The 14584-nt window shown below is 65.4% G+C and overlaps 1 protein-coding gene across 1 annotated transcript in view; it reads left to right on the top strand.

The window, feature by feature from the left end:
* Window positions 1-8566: 8566 nt before the first annotated feature.
* Window positions 8567-14584, top strand: part of ADGRB1 (adhesion G protein-coupled receptor B1) — a 77678-nt gene continuing 71660 nt past the window's right edge. The window contains 1 exon segment of the mRNA XM_027560696.1: window positions 8567-8718. The gene's annotated coding sequence lies outside the window, so the exon portion shown is untranslated.

Raw genomic sequence — 14584 nt, 5'->3', positions numbered from 1 at the left:
GGAACCAACTCCAGGAGCTGGAAGAGGGATGCCACCTTTGACTGGAATGCAAACAACATGCAAGTGAACATGCGAATCCCCAGGGAGCCTCTGGGAGAGCCGCACCTGGCCCTGGTTGGGCTGCCCTGCCCTGGTCTGGTTCAGGACTGGCGGGGGGAGGACAGGGCTGCGGGGATCCAGGGGGAACAGGGCTGGGTGGAAGGAGAGGCTTAGAAACCTCTGCCTGTGACAGAGAACACAGCAGGTCAGTGTGCTCGCCACGTCTCTGCTCCACATGGTGTCCACGTGTCTCCCGGAGGTGCCAGCCTCCCTCTTTCATCTCAGGTGTGGCATCCGTCCCACTCCCCGACCCCCTTCTCGCTCTTCCCTCTGCCCTCCCAGCACTTTCCACAGGGGCCCTGGACTCTCTCTCCACCGCCAGCGCTTGGGGTCCGACAGCGAGACCAACAAGAGCCCACACCCACAGTCCCGTCTCACAGTCCCAGGGAGTCACCTGATGGACCGGGGGTCAGAGGCCACTCCCTGAGAGACCACGGTGTGGAACTGTGCGTCTGTCTTCCTCCACACACCTGTCTGTCGGGCCGTGCAGCACCCAGGCTGGAGTGTCCTGCGGTGCCCAGACCAGTCCTCCTGCCCAGTGGCAGCCAGAGCTCGTGAGGCCTCCTAGTGAAGCCATGGTGATGGGACTTCGGGGGCTGCAGGGAGGACCCATGTGGAGACCTAGGTGGTGTCCAGGTTCTCTGTGGACACCAGGGCCTCCTTGGCCCTCAGAGGCGGTGAGAGCTGGGGAATGTGCCTGTCTCGGGGACCTGGGCAGGGTGCTGGGTTGTGGGGGAGAACTCGGCCTGTGACCCAGAGGGGCAAGGGGGCTGAGTCATCACCCATGCCGCTAGGAGCCTGCTGGGCACCACGTGTGGTGGGCGAGTGTGTAGAGCCGGCCAGGCCACCTTGAGCCTTGGCTCCATCAGCTCTGTGATCTCTGCTATTGCCTGTATTGATTTTCACTGCACTGTTTATTCAACGCTTAATCTCTGTCCACTGAAAGCCCCCAGAGCAGCGCCGTGTCCGCCCTCCCAAGGGCTCACTCAGCCCGGGGGAGGGCCTGGCGGAAGCCGGGCGCTGCTGGCCAGCCTCTCTGGGAACCAGAACTGCAGGGCTGGGGCACACAGGTGCCAGCCTGTAAGAGGGGTCCAAGAAAACCCATCAAGTGGCCGCTGTGGATGGTCATCCTCAGGGTTGACCAGGGAGGGTCGGGGCTCAGTCAGGATGGTGAGGACTGGAAATGGCGCTTTGGAAGTGTCCAGGGTTCGAGCCAGGAGCTACATGTAAGGACCCTGCCTTCCCTGTCTGCACTGTCAATCTTGAAGAGCCTCCCTCTTTTTGAAGAAGAAGTCCATGACTCTAGGTCCCACCTGGTCAGAGGAAAGACTTTGGTGTCAATCCTGGCTGTGTGAGCTCAGGCCAGTCACACCCTCTCTCTGAGCCACGAGATTTCCCATTTCCAAGAGGCGCCATGCCCTGTAGCCCCTGGAGGTTGCAGAAGGAGACAGAGAGTGGAGTGGCCTTGGCAGCATGGCTGCTGCGGACATGTGGGGAGCATGGCCACCGGCTGCCCACTTGCCGGGTCTCAGAGACCCTACGGGCTCCCCAGTTGGCTCCAGCCCGGGACCCTTGCAGCAGCAGCAACAACGCCTGTTATGGGCTGGAGCCTCCTCGCCTCTCCCTGACCTGCATTTCCTTGGCCCTGCCGCCCACAGGGGTGTTAGGAAAACCCGCCAATCGCGCCCGGTTCTCACCCGAGAGTTGTGAGAACGAGTGGTTGAAAATAGCCCGAAACTACCCCGGCCTCCTCCTCCCCTGGGAGGGCAGGGCAGGCGAGGGGTGCCGGGCAGGGCACTCCGGTTACATAAGCTCGGTGTCCCGGGCTCCCTGGGAGAAGGCCGAGGACTCAGCACCATGGCCAGGAAACCAGGCATCCAGGGCCCGGGCTGTGGGCCCCTCGGGCCTGCGGGCAGCAGCTGGCCATGCAGACTGAGAACTGAGGCCTGAGGGCTGGGTGGGAGAAACTCTTCAAGCACTTGGTCCCGAGTCCCCCAGACAGAAGACCCATTCCCCCCAGAAGTCTGCCTGGGTCCTGCCTGATGGGCTCAGCCGGGGCCTTCACCTCTCCTCGCCTTCCCTGCAGAAGGGCTGTCCCGGCCCCGAGCTGGGCTCAGCAGAGTCCAAAGTGGGGCTGGCTGCTCCCCCACTCTGCCCCTGCCTGTCTGCTCCCTGCTCGGGAGGCGTGGGCCCCTCCTAGATACCCACACCCCAGCACCACCTGGGCTTTGACAGCAGCAAGGGAAGAAAGCGCCTTGCCTGGCTGAAAGTGCCCTGCCAGGGGGCCTCCAGCTTTTCAGCCTGGTGTCCCCCACCCCAACTGCCAAGTGGACCCCTCCATCTGAGATTTCCTCATCAGGCACGCCTGGCGTTAGGCAGAGGTGGGGAGCTGGGATCAGATGGAGGGCCGGGGTCGAGGCTGCAGCAAGAGGGCTTAAGGTCAGGTGCGGGAGGAACTTCCAAAGGGCAAGGGTTACAACTGCTGAAGTCGCAGGCAGCTTTCCCCCCACCTCCTGCCCTGCCAGCCCCGGGCCCATCACTCAGCCCCGGCGTAGGTGGTGGCCGGGGGCCCACGGGGCAGGGGCACCCTGAGGGCGTGCGCAGTGGTCCACAGGACACTGGTTCCGTGGCGCTGAGGCAGGCGGCAGGAGCTGAAGGCCCTGGGGCCAGAGGGGGCGAAGCCGTGGGCAGCCGACCGCCATCTGCCGCCGTCACGCCCGCTGACCCCGAGGGCCTGGAGGCAGGGGTCCCACCCTGTGGCTGCGCTGATTCAGTGCGGAGAAGCAGGTGGGAGGGGGCAGGAGCTGGGCCCAGGCCAGGAGGTTTGGCACCAGAGAGCAGGAAAACTGGGGCTCTGACGTGGAGCCCACACCTCCATCGGAACTGGCCATCTGTGCCAGGCCCGCCTTGATTTACTCACTCGATCCTGACAAAGACCACACAGTGGGTGCCGTTATTGTCCCCGGCACACAGATGAAGCGGGCACAGAGGAAGCAGTTGCTTGAGGTCACACAGCTAGAGGCCGGGGCCGTCAGGATACAAACCAGACCCTGGTCTGGCTGCAGCCACTGTGCCGACCTGCCCTGAGGACTCCCCACTCTCACCTGGAGGCTGACGTGGGGAAGGCGAGATGCCAGGCGGCTCGCCAGCTCTGCTGTGGAGCCTGGAGCCACAGGTCGCGTGCTCATTGGAGTCCAGTTAATGACAAATCCCAGGCCGCCTCCGGCCCAGAGCCCTCCCCAGGGGGAGCCTCAGGACTCCTGGAGGCCAGTCCCCTGCGGGGAAGACAGGCCACCATGCAGTAGGGCAGTCCCCAGCCACAAGTGGTTATTTAGGTGAAACTAGTGAAAAGTAAGTAAAATTAAAACTTCAGTTCCTCGAGCACACGAGCCACATTCCTGACACTCAGTAGCCAGTGGCCAGTGGTGGATGTGCTGGTCAGCCCCGCACAGAACATGGCCACCACCCAGCTCTGTAGAGCCATCTGGAGACCAGCCTTCTCTGCCCTTTGCCCGCCCCCCCACCCCAGGACCCCTGGCCCAGGAATGAGCAGCCTGAGCAGGGTGGGTGTGGAGGTCAGTCCCTGGGGCCCTCTCACTGCTGGACTCTGGCTACTCGCGCTGATTCTGGCCCTGAACTTGGTCTCCAGGACACAGACCCCAGCTGGGTCGCTGCTGTGTGTGCAGACCTGGCTGAGGCTGGGGCAGGACGATGGTTCGCGGAGGACTGTGGATGTCTTGGACCTGCCCGGGCCCACCTATGCTGGCCCCGCCGCCCAGTCACCCAGCTCTGGACTGGCCGGGGGTTCAGGAGGGTTGGTCACTGTCACTGGGCCCAGGGAGGGCCTTGGCCTGTCTGCTTGCAGGTGGGCTGAGATGTCTGGGGTGTTTCGGGGGCCATGCTTGCCAAGGGGGAGATCACCAGAGGTAGGGGGCTTCCTGGAGGAGGGGCCCATGGAGCCTGTGGCTAGCCAGAGGAGCTGGGAGCCCTGGGCTTGCTTCCTTCCTCTCTGGGCATCCCTTCTCTTTCTATCTCCTCACAGGCGCGTAGCCTGGAGAGTCCAGGGCTGAGCGGGTGGGCAGCAGGGGAGCGGGAAGGCAGAGCGGCCACAGGGCGGGGCCTTGTTCTGCTGAGCGGCAGTGCGGACCCTGCGTGTCCTGGCTGGGAGGCTGACGCTGGCATGTTGCATCCACAACTAATTACATGCATGTGAATCAGCCGATTACTCACTCTGCTCAGCACCCTCCACCTCCACCCTCTGGCTTACAAAGTCCACCAAGTGGCTGGAGAGGGCCACAATGTCCCCAGGCTGGGACCCCTGCTCTGTGCCCTCCAGCCAGCCCGCAGGCAGCCTCTGAAGGCTGGAGAAGGGGTGCCAGGTGCTGCAGGCCCTCACTCAGCCTTGGTGCCAGGAGGCCGGGTGGGGAGACCAGGACTTGGGGGGCTCGGCTCTAGACCATCCCAGCTCTCCCCCTGACTGCAGGTAAACCCTCACGTCTTCCCCAGAGAGGGGCTGGTCCTGTGTGAGAATGGCTGGAAACAGATAGGACCCCGAAGTGGGCTTCCTGCTGCTCCACTGGGGGTCCTCCTAACCCCCCCCACACACAGTTTCTGTTTCTCAGTCCTCAGGGATGCCTTCGCGTGCACACTCAGGCTTGGGAATAAAGAGCTGAGTGGGTAAAAGCACCAGGAGGACAAGGCTCAGTGGGACCAGTCTGGGGCTTCAACATGTGACCAGGGGCAGGACTCAGTGTGTGACCAGGGTCAGGGCTCAGAGAGGGACCAGGGTCAGGGCTCAGAGTGGGATCAGGGTCAGGGCTCAGGGTGTGACCGGGGTCAGGGCTCAGAGTGGGACCAGGGTCAGGGCTCAGAGTGGGACCAGGGTCAGGGCTCAGAGAGGGACCAGGGTCAGGGTGTGACCAGGGTCAGGGCTCAGGGTGTGACCAGGGTCAGGGCTCAGAGAGGGACCAGGGTCAGGGCTCAGAGTGGGACCAGGGTCAGGGTGCGACCAGGGTCAGGGCTCAGGGTGTGACCAGGGTCAGGGCTCAGAGTGGGACCAGGGTCAGGGCTCAGAGAGGGACCAGGGTCAGGGCTCAGAGTGGGACCAGGGTCAGGGCTCAGAGAGGGACCAGGGTCAGGGTGTGACCAGGGTCAGGGCTCAGGGTGTGACCAGGGTCAGGGCTCAGAGTGGGACCAGGGTCAGGGCTCAGAGAGGGACCAGGGTCAGGGCTCAGAGTGGGACCAGGGTCAGGGCTCAGAGTGGGATCAGGGTCAGGGCTCAGAGTGGGACCAGTTACAGGACTCATTGTGTGAATAGGGTCAGTGGTCAGTGAGTCGATGGCTGTAGTCAGGGATTGGTTTATGGCCATGAAGTTTAATATCATGCTCCCTCTGGGGCTGAGTGAAGAGGTTCCAGACTTGGTGCCCGGCTGGATAGGGTTGGCCTGGCATGGGTCCATCAGTTTCAACCTCCGGTGCCGAGGCCACCTTGGACTACTACAAGCTGTGGCCCCACCCTCCGTGTCAGTGTGAGCCATCGGGATTGTACAAGCTTTGGTGGAGAATGCTGGAGGTAAACTGGGAGCAAATTTCAGGAACAGTGGCCTTTGGCTCAGAAGTGTAGAATCCTGGGATGTCTGGGCTGCAAGAAACCTTCACCCCCTTCTGTCACGGTCCCCATGGCTGCTGAAGCCCCAGTGGGGCCAGTGCAACTCTGTTTCAGGACTTCAGCTGGGTACGGGCCTGGGGAGTGGGTAGAATTCCCTGTGCAGCAATCCCAGGGCCCTGTTGACTCTGCTCCCTCCTTGAGGAGCAGGGGGCAGACGGCTTCTCTGCCTTCAGGAGGGGAACTGTCTGGGGTCTGGATCAGGAACTGGGGAGAGGAGACCCTTTTCTAGAAAGGACAAAGAGTGGAGGGAGGCGAGGAGGGGTAGGCAGGGCCCTGCTGAGAAGTCCTGTCTCAGGGGACACCGCTTCGCACCAGATGGCCTGAGTGGAGGGGACCCCAACCTTGCCCTGGGAACCCCCGTCGGGGGTCCCAGAGCAGAGGAGCGTGGGATGGCTGCTACCCTCCTCCATGGGTGCAAGGAAGGCTGTGGCAAAGCGGCAGCTGAAATCCTGACTCAGAGCTGCAGGCACCCTTGGCGCGGTCCATGGCCTAATAGCAAAGGCCCCCTGGTGGCCACAGGCTGCTAGTGCAGAAAGGAGAGCGAAGCAAAGGCTGAGGCCCTGAGGGTCTGGGCCGGGAAGGGTGGGAGCGGCAGCCCCCCAGGGGCACCGCCTCTGCCTCCTCCCTCAGTTCAAAGACTCTGGGGAGAAGGTCCTCTCCCCGGGGATGAAGGGGGAGGGATACAGCTGCCCTGGGGGTGGACTGGGAAAGGGGCCTCCTCTGCCCTCCGATTGCCTTGGGGACCGTGTCTCTCTAGCTCTTCCGACCAGCCCTTCAGGATGCCCCCGATAGAGCCTCAGTCCACAGGCTGCCCTTCCCAGAGGGACTGGTCTGCACGGAGCTGTCCCTGATGAGGTGAGCCACGTGCCGTGGCTGGTGATGGCGCTGTAGAGGTCCTGCTTGGGGGTTACAGTGATGGCCATGGGGAGAACTGTGAGGGGCTACATGCTAATGTTCAGGCTGAGTATGGTGACAGCGACTGTGAATTAATGGTTGATGGTGACAGTGATGACACCCTGATGGAGCCTTCTGGGAAGAAGCTAAAAAAAGCCGACAGTTGGACCAGATGTTGGGCTTGGGCCGCAAAGGCATTGGTGGCTGGCTAAGATGAGAAATGTGTATACTATTGCATATTCAGGAAGACTCAACGAGGATTTTGCATTCAGAGTGGACCACAAGTTATGAAAAAGACGCGAGGGGCTGGGAGGCATAAATGTCCTAGTACAGAAGGACCCTGAAGTAATCTCCCTGAGGTCCTTTCTCCGAGATGCTGTGTTTCATTTTAGGGAGGCCCCCTATGGGTATCTGGCCAAAGGCCTCAGAAGAAGGGGGACTATGGTCACTTTAAGATGAGAGATGAAGCAGCTAAAGGGGCATCTCCCCCAGTTTATGGACAAACAAAACCTGTGTATGGGACTGGGATGCTCCCACTGTCACCGAGTCAAAGGAGGGTGCGTGGAGGACATGAATGTGGGCAAAACGACTGAGGACGCCCCTCAGGGAGTGGTGCTTCTAACCCTCCGGGCTCTTCTCTCGGGCCCCTCCCTCAGTGCCTCTCAGAACAGAGCCCCCTGAGGAAAGACTGGACAAACCCAACCTGAGCCGTTCAAGCTGGGCCTCCCGGTGTCCGCCAACCTCTGAGCCTCAGGGACGCGGGCCTGGGTCTGTTCTTTGGCTTCTGTCCTGAGCTTCCCTCATCCCATCTCCCCTCCTGCACCTATCCACGCACCTTCCTTGCAACTGCATGGCCCAGCCATCTCTTCCGCCCTCCACTCAGGTGCCATTCGCCCAGTTATGCCGCCACCTCTCCTGCCCGTCTTCTTCCACCTGGTTCCTCCATCCATCCACCCACCCTCCATCCTTCCATCCATCACATCGCCCATCTCTCTAGGCATCTGTCCTTCCACGCATCCCCTCCCGCACCTCCTCGACCGAAGCCCACTTACCTCATCCGCCCTTCCACCCAGCCCGTCCTCTCTGGCACCTCTGCGCCCCGTCGGGGCACAACCCCGTACAACTTCCTTCCCTCCATCCATCTGCCCTGCCTGTCCATCCACCCACCCGTCAGTCCACTCGCCCAGTCGGCCCGCGGCAGCCACTCCTCGGCTCCCGGGAGAGGCAGAGAGCTGAGACCCAACTCCTGGTGTTGCTGCTGCATGGGGCGGGCGCCGGGCTTCCCCCGGTGCGCGCGTGTGTGCGTTCATCCGTAACCCCCCCCCCCCACCGCCCCACCACCTCTCCCCTCCCCCACACCCCGCCCCCCGCTCGCGCTCCCCTCTCATGTGTGATCTGGAAGCTCTAGAAAGCCTGATGTAATCCGTAATGCAGTCTCTGGCTCCCGATTCGGGATCCAGTTTCAGAGCGAGAGATTGGGGAGCGCCGGCAGCCCGGTGGGGGAAGGAGCCCGCCTCTCTCCTCCTCCTTCTCGCCGTCCTCGGCCTCCTCCTCCCCCTCCCCGCGCCGCCCCGCCCCCGGCTCGGCTCGGCTCGCCCCCCCTCAGGAAGGGGAAAAAAGGCGAGAGGAGCGGGCCAGAAGAGAGGAGCCGAGCGGCGGCGGCGGCGGCCGGAGAGGGAGCGGCGGGCGCGGCGTTGGCGGCGGCCCCGGCGGAACGAGCGTGGAGCCGGCGAGCCGGGAGCACAGGCGGCCGCGCCGCGTTCTGGCCGGGCCCGGGCCCGCGCGCCCCGCATCGCCCGCAGCCCGGGCATCCGGACCTCCCGGGCGTCCGGGGGGCGCCCGCAGGCGGGGGGAGGGGAGGGGGCCTGCGCGCGCCGGCGAGTGTGCTCCCGGGGGCGTCCCGGCTAGGCCTGGAGCGGGCCGGGGGTGGCGGCGGCAGGAGGAGCCCCCGCTCCGGTCGGGCGCCCGGCTCGGCCGCCGGCGACGCGGGGCGCTCCTGGGGATTTGCAACTCGCCCGATCAAGTCTTCGCCAGCGGGGCCGCTGCTGCCGGGGAAGGTAAGGAAGGCTCTGGCGGGGGGCTGGGGACTGGGGACGCGGCGAGAGGGGGCGCAGCGAGGGTGGGAGGGGGGTCGGGGGAGGGGCGGACGCCCGGACTTCCTAACTTCGCCGTTTGGGGCTTCGTAGCTCCGAGGTTGGCGCTCCGAGCTCGGACGCCCCCCCCCCCCCCCGCCCCCGCCCCCTGCCTCCTCCGGCGGCGGCGACGGAATCTGGCAGGTCTCCGCGCGCCCGCACCGGGCGGGTTGAGGAGGGGGCGACCTGGACGTGGGAGAGGTTCCTCGGCGCTGCTCGGCTCCCCCGAGTCCACACACCCGCAGCCTGGCCGGGGTGGCAGGCCAGGCTGAGGAAGACAGCCCTCCCCGTCACATGCACAGAGCCAGGGCCGGCTGGGGAAGGCGTTCCCCTTGTGTCCCCGACCCACACGGGCGCTGGCAGGGGTCTCGGGAGCCCCAGAGGTGCCCCGCAGCCACACACTGACCCAGGTAGGTTCAGGAGAGACACCCCGGTGTGTCCCCCTTCCCCTCATCACACCCAGAGCCCCTAAACCCCTGTAGGGGCCCGAGATGTCCTCCCCGCACGCACAGGCTCTCCCTCGCAGCCTCCGGTAGACGCGGCACCGGCGGCGGACACTCCCTGGAGGTGCTCTTGCACCCAGATGGTCAGAGGGCTACCCTAGCACCGTCCGGCCCCCTACACACACACACACACACACACACACACACACACACACACACACACGAACGCCCTGACTCGTTCCATTCTGATCTTTTCCACTCGCTCGGACAGGCCGCGCGGATAAGCGGATCCGAACTTTGGGTCGGCCCTGCGCCCTCTCCGCGCGAAGCGGCGAGGGCGGGCGCCGGGCACTCCTCGGTCCCCATTCCCAGCGGGCCGAGGCCGTCGGTCCTCGTCGGCCGCCGCGCAGCTGCCTCGAGGAACTAGCCTGGCCCCCGCCCCCTCCCGGGCAGGTTGGGGCTCTGGGCCCGGCCGGCCGCCCTCTCCCGCTAGTCCCCGCGGCCCCCTGGGCAGGGCACAGCGCGCCTCGGGCCTGCTTCGGGAGGGCACGGCGGAGCTGAAAATCGCCGCGAAGCTTGGTGGCCGGGAAGGCTTGTCAGAGGATGCGGCTCCGAGCCCGTGGACCGCTGCCGGGTGCGGCGGCTCCCGCTGGGTCACTTCCCAGGCAGCTCAGAGGGAGCGCCCGTTCCAGCACCCTGGCCCCGGCCCGCTGGGCACCTTACCCTCCCCACTTTTATTTTCGGCTTCCAAGTTTCTTGGCGTGCAGGGAGCCAGGATGGACACAGACAAGTCCTAACCCACCCCTGCTTCAGCGCCCTTTCCCTCCGCGCGCTCCCGTCACGGCCCTTTCATTCCCCCGGGTCAGGGCCGAGAATTCCTTAGCAGCTACTCCCGAGGAGTTGAAATGTGTGCAGGTGTGTGGGTGGGCAGGGGGCGCGCACCCCCCTCCCCAAGCAGCCAATTGGCAAACGTGTTGGGAAGGGGGCTGGGAAATCTGCGCTCCCAACCCACCCTCGGGACCTAAGGGGACCCCCAGCGCCTTCCCTCACAGACACAAACACACGCCCCCTCCGAGCAGCGGCCGTGCGGGCGGGATGGGGGCGAACGGGAGGCCGGGGTCTCTTTTCATATCCGGAGGTGGAATACCGTGTATTTGGGGTCTGAGGAGGCGGCCATAGCGTCTCCTAGAGTCTGCAGCCTTCTATTCCTCGGCGACCCTCGCCGCCGCCGAGGGGAGGGAGGTCGAGGGAGAGAGCCTCCCTCGCCCCCGCAGGTGGCCGCGAAACTCTGCGTCCGGACGCCCGGGTGCGGCCGGGTCCGGCTTTGAGGACCCCAGCAAGGTCAAGCAGACGAAGGAGGGGGTGGGGGCTCCCGGGCGCGCCCCCGCCCGCGCAGTGTCAGGGCCACTCAAGGGGTGGGGGCCGCCCGCCGATCAGTCCGGACCGCCCGCCGCCCGCGCCGCGTCCCCGGAGGCGAACGTTGCGCGTTCCGGGATCCCGGAGCGCCCAGCCCCGCGCGCCCTTCCTCTCGGCTCGCTAGCTCGCTCTTGCTCGGCGCTGCTTTCAGACTTGTTGCGCCTGGATCTGGGGGGCGGGGGGCCGGCCTGGGAGTCCCGGAACCCGAGCGGAGGGAGGCCGAGAGCGAGGCCGGCGGGAATGCGCCAGGGCGGCGCGCGGCTCCGCCGGCGGGCGCGGCGCGGAGGCTCGAGCGCGGAGTTTGCCGCCTCCGATCCCGGGGAATGGAGCTTGTCCCCGCCGCGCTCCCGCGCGGGGGCAGAAAAGGGGATTCGCCGCCCTCGGCATCACGCCACTCTGCTCGGGACCCAGGGTCGGCAGGGGACGCAGCCAAGTTGGGGGGCCCTGCCTCGCCCGCAGGCTTCGGCCCCTCTCCGGCCTCGGTGGCCGCGTCCGTGAAATGGGGGCGAGGGGGAGGCTCTGGGGGCCCTTCCGGCCCAGGCCCTCGGCGCTCTCCCGGACATTCGATGCGCTGGGCCCGCAGCGTCCCGGGCCCGCAGCGTCCCGGCCGGCCGTGTCCGGAGGCAGCTGGGCGCCTGCGGACGCGCGGCCTCGGGGCCGGGCAGGAGGCGGCCTCGGCGGGGCCGGACGAGCGGCGGGGTGCGGGCAACCTCCCTCGGCATCCTCGCCCCCTGGCCGGCCCGCCTGGCCCGGGCCCGCCTCCGGAGCGGGTCCTGAGGGCGAGTCCGCCCCCTGGGGACGCCTCCAGCTCCGGCCGGGGCGGCGGGCGCCGGGCTGCGGTGGCGGCGGCGGCGGAGGGCGGCGCGCTGCCCCGAGCGGCCGAGAGAGGGCGCCCGCGCCACCGGCCGCCTGCCCGCCCCTTCCGTCTCGTCCGCGGCCGGGGCGCCCGCCCCATCCCCGCAGCCCGGCCGCCCCCGCCTCTCGGCGGGCCCTAGGCTCCCTTGTCAGGGCCCGAGTGCAGTCCGCCGCCTCCCCGCACTCGCCGTGCCCGCGTGCGCGGTGCACGGGAGTGAGGAGCGCGTTTGGGTACCTGTGTGCCACGCGTGCACGTGCGTGTCCGGCCGGCAAGCTGGCGGCTTGTGTGGGCAGGCACGCAGACTGCCACACGTGTGTGCGTGCGCAGAGCAGATCTGTGTCAATGCGCGCCCGGGATGGCAGGATTGAATCTAACCACGTTTTACCTGCGGCAGGTCCTGTGGCGGCGTGCAAGCCGTGGCCCCCTCAAACCTAAACCCGGAGAGTTGGTTAGCTTCGTGCATCCCGACTGACCCACTCTGGCCCACTGTCCTCTGGAACTCTCTGGGCTCCAGCCCGCGTGGCTGCGGCCGTGCTACCGGTCAGAGCACCGATTTCTAGGTAGACATATGGCCTGGATACCCTTGTGTATAGCCTGCACACATGTAGTGAAAGTACAGGTGCCCACGTGGACACGTGTGCACTGGGAGTGCAGCTTGGGCAAGGCAGAGGGCGTGCCCTGCCATGTGAAGGCTAGTGGGAATAAGGCAGGGAAGAGACCCTGCTCAGTTCAGTGAATGGGCTCTGGCATGGAAGACAGCAGCCTGCAGGAGGCCAGAGGTAGGGGTCTCCGAGAGCCCTCTATGGGGAATGGCAGCTAAACCAGGAGAAGAGGGGTGGAAGTGGTGAGGATGGTCTCACACCAGAGCAGCCATGCAAAGGCCCTGTGGCAGGTGTGAGGCGTAGGCAGCTCGTGTGCAGGAGCTGGAGAGATGAACAGCAGGACTGGGGCTCCAGAGGGAAGGGAGCCAGAACCCAGAGCCCTGCAGGCCTTGGGCTGTGTCTTGGGAATAGTGGGGACTATGGCAGGGGAGGGGAGTGGTCCTAGACTGAGGTCGTGACCTGCCCCCAATGGCCAAGGAGATGGTAGGTGCTCCTGGGGGGCAGCCTCTGCCCACAAGCACACTGGACTCCAGGCTCCTCTTGTCATCCAGATACCACCCAAGACCCCCTTCAGTGTGTACCACAAACAGACCCAAAACACAAATATGAGTGTGCACTGCCCTGGAAGCTGGGCCCCGTGGTGGACATTCATGTCTGGGGCTGTGGCATTGCTCTGAGGATACCGGGCAGAGGGTGCTGGGGGAACCCCTCTTCCCACTCTACGTTGTTGGGAAAGCAAGGCCCAAGAGGGGAAGAGCTTCCCCCTGATTCCCAGCCTGGGCCTCAGCGGCAGAGTACAGAGGCACAAGGCCTCCTCTGCAGGGCGAGACGCGGCAGGAGACCCGGGACCCTTGGCCGTGGCCGCTGCCACAGAGGAGTTCGGATTCCTTTCTACTGGAGCATCCGGAGCCTTCCCTGTACCCAGTGTCCCCCTGGCTCACAGGGTGGCGGGAATCGGGGCTCCTTCCTGCCTGCAGCCACCATTCCCTCCGCTTTTTCTTATTAATTCATTTCTACTTGGGCTTCCCAGGGGACGCTAATGGTAAAGAACCTGCCTGCCAGTGCAAGAGACATAAGAGATGTGAGTTCGATCTCTGGGTCGGGGAGATCCCCTGGAAGAGGGCATGGCAACCCACTCCCAATATTCTTACCTGGAGCATCCCTTGGACAGAGGAACCTGGAGGGCTACCATCCATGGGGTTGCAGAGAGTTAGACCTTCCTAACGCATGCACCTGGAAGGTGACAAGCAATGGGAGCAGCCCTAAAGGGCTAGAGTGCAGAGGGAGTCTCCTCGCCCTAGACCCCAGGTCCTCCTGTTAAGGTGTCCCTGTTATCCTTCCAGAATGTTCTGTGCCTTTACAAGCATAAAGTGCTTTAGACAATGGAATCCGCCTGCGTGCGGCAGGAGGCCCTGGCTCACCCCTTGGCTGTCTCATCCCCAAACCTCACTCCCACTGTTGCCCCCACGCCTCCTCCCCTCACCTCCCATCCCCCGCAGCACCCCGACCCTCGCCTTTGACTCTCCAGCGGGTCCCTGCCCGTGGGGTCTGTGTGCATCCTCCAGGGTTCACTTGGGGGTGGGGGTACGGACTGGTCCCTGCTGAGTGACCGGGTGACTGCGTGAGCAGAGAGGCCTCCAGGGCAGGAGGTTTCCAGGGCCTCAGAGGCTGTGATGGATGGCGAGATGAGGGCCAGGTTGCCCCCGTCCCTCACGGGGTGGCTGGTTTTGGGGTGCTGACTTTCAGCTGAGACTCGGCTGAGGGGTCCCCAAGGTGAGAGGAGAGGCAGAGGACCTGAGGAGCTGGCAGGCAGGGGCCTCGGAGCTCCATGCGTGGCCCAGGTGGCCTGGCCAAGTCACTGGGGTCAGGGGGTGATGGTGGGGGGCCCACCCCCTGGAGCCGGTGGCCAGGGCTGGCGGAGCCTCCCTGCCGCCTGGCCTGTGGAGTTTGGACAGGCAGTGTAGGCGCCGCCCTGGGCAGTCGGGGCTGCCAGCCCGCTTGTCCAGGCAGATGCAAGTGAGGTCAGAACGTAGAGAGCGCTGTCCCTGCCCCCAGCCCAAGCCCTGACCCTCCGGGTCCCACCAGTCCCTGTGCAACCCGCAAGGGCACATGTCCCTCTGGCTTGGCCCAGCCCTGGTTTCGGGGTCAGCCTCCTCCCCAGAGCTCGCCCTGGGCCACAGGTCAGCTTGCCCCCCTCGCTGCCCACCCAGCCCCAGCTCTCAGGGTGCAGCTGGTGGTGGCGCTGGGCCCGGCCCACACTCTGCCATCATTCCTCCCCTCAGCCCTCCTGGAGACGGGGAAGAAGGTGTCTGTGGGTGCCAGGAACCTTGGTACCTCTAAGCACCAAGTGCTCAGGCTCCTCTCAGACAGCATGTCCTGATGCAGCCTCTGGTGCCATGGGGCGGGGCGGGGCTGTCGAGAGCCCCGAGACCTAGGCTCCCTGAAGCGTGTCCAGGTTAAGCACCCCTTCCTCT

The sequence above is a fragment of the Bos indicus x Bos taurus genome, chromosome 14 (assembly GCF_003369695.1).
Source record: "Bos indicus x Bos taurus breed Angus x Brahman F1 hybrid chromosome 14, Bos_hybrid_MaternalHap_v2.0, whole genome shotgun sequence".
Taxonomy (NCBI): Eukaryota; Metazoa; Chordata; class Mammalia; order Artiodactyla; family Bovidae; genus Bos; species Bos indicus x Bos taurus.
This window is presented reverse-complemented; position numbering and strand designations above follow the sequence as displayed.